The 5177-nt window shown below is 37.4% G+C and overlaps 1 non-coding gene across 1 annotated transcript; it reads right to left on the minus strand.

The window, feature by feature from the left end:
• Nucleotides 1-3345: 3345 nt before the first annotated feature.
• On the minus strand, nt 3346-3417 carry TRNAC-ACA (transfer RNA cysteine (anticodon ACA)). The gene has a single exon. It is a non-coding gene; the product is annotated as a tRNA-Cys (tRNA).
• Between the last annotated feature and the right edge of the window lie 1760 nt (nt 3418-5177).

Raw genomic sequence — 5177 nt, forward strand, 5'->3', positions numbered from 1 at the left:
CTTTGGACTTTATAATTGATACTAAAATGAATTAAAACTCTTGCAGATGTTTGGATGGAAGGAATACATTTTTCTTGTGAGAAGAACATGAATTTTAGGGGGCAAGAGACAGAATGTTAGGACAGAAGTGTGTTTCCCCAAAATTCATACATTGAAGCCCTAACTCCCAGTGTGATGGTGTTTGGAGATTAGACCTTGGAGAGGTAATTAGATTGAGGTGAGATCATGAGGGTGAGGCAGTTCATGATGGGGTTAGTGTCCTTAAAAGAGAGATGGCAGAGAGCTTGCTTCCTTTCTGTCTCCCTTTCTGCCATGTGAGGACTTAATGAGAAGGTAACCATCTGAAGTCAGGAAAGCAGCTCTTGTCAGGGAGCATAATCAGCCAGAATTTTGACTTTATATTGTTTAACTTCCAGTTGTGAGAAATAAATACCTTTCATTTATGCATCCTTTCTATGGTATTTTTATATAGCAGCCTGAGCAGACCAAGACAGGTATACACAAATATTATACTATATTTTCCTATTGATTATCTGGGGCTTCTGTTTTATTCAGAATTAACTTATGCCTTTGTATATTCTCTAAATGTCATACATTATTTATGAATTATAACATATTTTATAAGCACATTTCAATAAAATGAAGTGAATAACATATTATTGTCCAAGCCATGAAATTAAAAGACTCTTGCTCCTTGGAAGAAAACCTATGGCAAACCTAGACAGTGTATTAAAAAGCAGAGACATTACTTTGCCAACAAAGGTCCATATGGTCTAAGCTATGATTTTTCCCATAGTTGTGTATGGATGTGAGAGTTGGACCATAAAGAAGGCCAAGCATTGAAGAATTGATGCTTTTGAATCATGGTGTTAGAGAAGACTCTTGAGAGTCCCTTGGACTGCAAGGAGATCAAACCAATTAATCCTAAAGAACATCAATCTTGAATACTCATTGGAAGAACTGATGCTGGAGCTCCAACACTTTGGCCACCTGATGTGAAGAGCCAACGCATTAGAAAAGACCCTGATGCTGGGAAAGGTTGAGGGAAGGAGAAGGGGATGACAGGAGATAATGGTTGGATGTCATCACTGACTCAATGGTCATGAGTTTGAGCAAACTCTAGGAGTTTGGAGTGAAGGACAGGGAAGCCAGCTGCGCTGCAGTACATGGAGTGGCAAAGAGTCAGATATGACTGAGCGACTAAACAGCAACAACAAATTATTATCTAAGTCACTCAGGGAGAATGGTCACAGAGCCCATTGCTGGGAATACTAGGGATAAAAATGTGAGAACCCAATCCTGTTTCAGTGCACTTTCCATCCTAATTTGCTTTTCCATAACAATTTATATACTGTCATTCTGCACTAGCAGAAAACTTTCACTGATGGTATTTGAAAGCAATCTAAAATACATATGTAAAATACATGAGTATGAAGTTTAAACAGAATGTTTGCATCAGTAAAATAATCCCTTAAACAAGACTTACAAGTCCAAGTGTTTAGAGAGTCTAAATACTTAAGCATTATATTTCAAATCAATGAGAGTTACTGGGTCTAAGTATGCATAGTGTATTTTATATTTTCTGAATGTAGATCTGTTTGTATATTTATTAGGATTATGGGTAGAAAGAAATGGAATGGTGCAGAAGGTTCTTGTCAGCTATATAAAAATAGCCTAAATTACATGCCTATACTGTAGCCCATGCGTATTACTTTTACCTTCTGCTTTTAGAATTTGCGGGAGATAACCCTGGCATGCTGCAGTCCATGGGGTTGCAGTCTTTCACAGGTGAACAACTGAACCGAGCTGAACCTTCTTATTTTCCCGTTCTCAGATTTAATTATGGGACTGCTTTGTATAAATATGTTTTCTGCTTGTTTACTTTTCAGATTTTAACTAACATGTTTATACTTTCATGCATGCAAAACTTTGGGAATTGAATTTAGATATCTATGTACCTAAGTGAAAATGAAGTCCATACTAACCATTCTTTGGGGTAAATAATAAAAAGTCAGAAATCAGTCAAAATGTGAATACATGCAAAATCATGTTATGGATATAGTAGAAAGTAATAATGTCAATTTCTTGGACCACAAATGAGCCACTTAAGCACCACTGATAAAGAAACAAGAGGAAACAAGTTGAAATGGTTAGAGGGATGTCAGTCTAGTGCAGAGGTTAAGAATAAGGCCTGTGGATCTAGACTGTGTGAGTTAGAAGCCTGTTTCTGCTGCCTACACTGTATGTATGACAATGGGAATTTACTTAATTTTTCTATATGGATTTCTTCTTCTGTAAAATAAGATAATTATAAAGCCTATCTCATAAATAAAGACAATTCCACAGTTCTGAAAAGCTCAGTAGTAGTTTTTTTCTCATACATTTGGTATTAAAATCGAGTGAGTAAGGTAATTGAACTGGAATGCACAGGTAGGTTACTTTCATTTCCTCTTCACAGATACTTTGTTACTCGCCCCACCCCACCGCCCCCTTTTTCTCGTTGCCTTAGTTCCATTTCAATGGGAAAATGTAAACAAGCAAGCAAGTATTCTGTCTTCTTTGAACTGTGCCCCTTCCCCACCATGTTGCAGTGAAAAAGAATAAACATTTGCTATAGTTAATAATGAATAAAATAGAATTACTGCCCATGTTTCAAAGCCTCATTTTAAGGCTTTTGGAAGACTTTTACAAATGGAATGTGTGACTGAAGTGTCTAACTAAAGAATACTATATGGGAAATATGACCTCCTATTTGAGAAACCTGTATGCAAGACAAGATGCTACAGTTAGAACTGGAACGACAGAATGGCTCAAAACTTGGAAAGGAGTACATCAAGGCTGTCTATTGTCACCTTGCTTATTTAACTTATTTGCAGAATACCCTCATGCGGAATGCCAGACTGAATGAATTACAAGCTGGAATAAAGATTTCCAGGAGAAATATCAACAATAACACTCTAATGGTAGAAAGTGAAGAGGAACTAAAAACCCTGCTGATGAGGGTGAAAGAGGAGAGTTAAAAAGCAGGCTTAAAACTAAGCATTCAAAAGACAAAGATCATGACATCCAGTCCCATTACTTCATGCAAATAAATGGGGGAAAATGGAAGCAGTGATAGACTTTATTTTCTTGGGCTCCAAAATCACTGCAGATTGTGATTGCAGCCTTGAAATTAAAAGATGCTTGGAAGAAAAGCTATGACAATCCTAGAAGAAGAAGTGAAGTCACACAGTCGTGTCCAACTCTTTGTGACCCCATGAACTGTAACCTACCAGGCTCCTCTGTCCATGAGATTTTCCAGGCAAGAGTACTGGAGTGGGTTGCCATTTCCTTCTCCAGAGGATCTTCCCAACCCAGGGATTGAACCTGGGTCTCCCGCATTGTAGGCAGACGCTTTACCAGCTGAGCTACAAGGGAAGCCCCCTGACAGTATATTAAAAAGCAGAGACATCACTCTGCCAACAAAGGTCCATGTAGTCAAAGCTATGGTTTGTCCAGTAGTCATGTACAGATGTGAGAACTGGACCATAAAGAGGGCTGAGCAGAGAACAATTGATGCTTTTGAATTGGTGTTCTGGAGAAGACTCGAGAGTCCCTTAGACTATAGGGAGATCAAACCAGTCCATCCTAAAGGAAATCAGTCCTGAATATTCATTGGAAGGACTGATGCTGAACCTGAAACTCCAGTACTTTGGCCACCTGATGTGAAGAGCCGACTCATTGGAAATGACCCTGATGCTGGGAAAGATTGAAGGCAGGAAGAGAAGGTGGTTACAGAGGATGAGATGGTTAGATAGCATCACCAACTCAATGGACATGAGTTTGAGCAAGCTCCAGGAGATACTGAAGGATAGGGATGCCTGTTGTGCTGTAGTCCATGGGGTCTCAAAGAGTTGGACACGACCTAGCAACTGAACAACAACAATTTAAGGAAATAGAAAGACGATTGATAATGTTTCTCACTGATGATGATAAATGAAAACTAATAGAAAAAGAGAAAAAGTTGATCCTTTTGAAAAATCAAAACAAAATAAAAACAAAAACAAGATTCCAATTGTGTGGTGAATGAGTAGACCTAGCAACTACAGAGTGGATCTGAGCTGCTGACTGGTGTATGGATCACAAAGCAAACCTGAATATACCGTGAAGGCTGAATGTGAGTGCGAATGTTCAGAATACTGGCTGCAGAAGTTGCCGTTGCTTCACGGTATAAATTACCTGAAAATTTATTGCTTAAAAGTTGCTGCTGATCATAAAGCTGCAGATTGTATTAGTACACTTGCTTAGATAATACCTAATAAAAATATGAACAAATTTACAGTGCCAATACAACAGCTTTTTTTGATATTAGAGTTCTAGAAAATCAGCAGCAGGGACAGGTTTTAAGGTCTTAAGGACACTGAGCATAGATAGACTGTGTGTGGATATGCTGGCGCTGTCAGAATATACAAAGTAAAGCCAATAGTGACTGGAAATTACCAATATCCAGATATTTAAAAGTACATACAATTTATCTAAACTTGAGTAGCCAAGACATTGATGGGTTCAATTGCTGCTAATTATTAGTATAACATCATCACAGGCAAGTTTAATTGGGAAAATTGTAAAATTTTATAATTTCTAGGTAGTGATCAGTCCATACCTCTTATGAATTTTTATGGGAAGTAATGTTTTCAAAAATTACTTTTTCCTCATGTAACATGTGAAATGCAGCCTTATGAGCAAGAAATTTTACAATCCTTAAAGAGTAAATATAAATTTTTTTGGGGGAGGAAATAGAAATAAAACCAAAATGAACTGCTTATTCCAGCTACCAGAGAACTAGGAATTAAGAGTCCCTGAAAGATTCCAGTCTTAAGGATGGCTGCTAATGCTTGAGAATCTACATTTGTTGATAACGTTGTTAGCTTTATATCAACAGATTATTGATATATTTTTGGATTAAAATAAATTGGGGAAGATCCTATAAAGACTTGGAAGAATTTTTGATAAATGATAAGAAAAAAATTGGCAAACATTTTACCTAAACCAACAGTTGGTAGGCAGAAAGAATAGTTGAGACAGAGATAAAAAGTGACTCAAGACCAGTCACTGGTCTTGAGTCCAGAGAGTGGTGAATACTTGTGTCAGAAAAAAAAGCTATTAGAATTATTCTTAAATCATCAAAGTTCCTCTGA

This window comes from Muntiacus reevesi, chromosome 2 (genome assembly GCF_963930625.1).
Source record: "Muntiacus reevesi chromosome 2, mMunRee1.1, whole genome shotgun sequence".
Classification (NCBI taxonomy): Eukaryota; Metazoa; Chordata; class Mammalia; order Artiodactyla; family Cervidae; genus Muntiacus; species Muntiacus reevesi.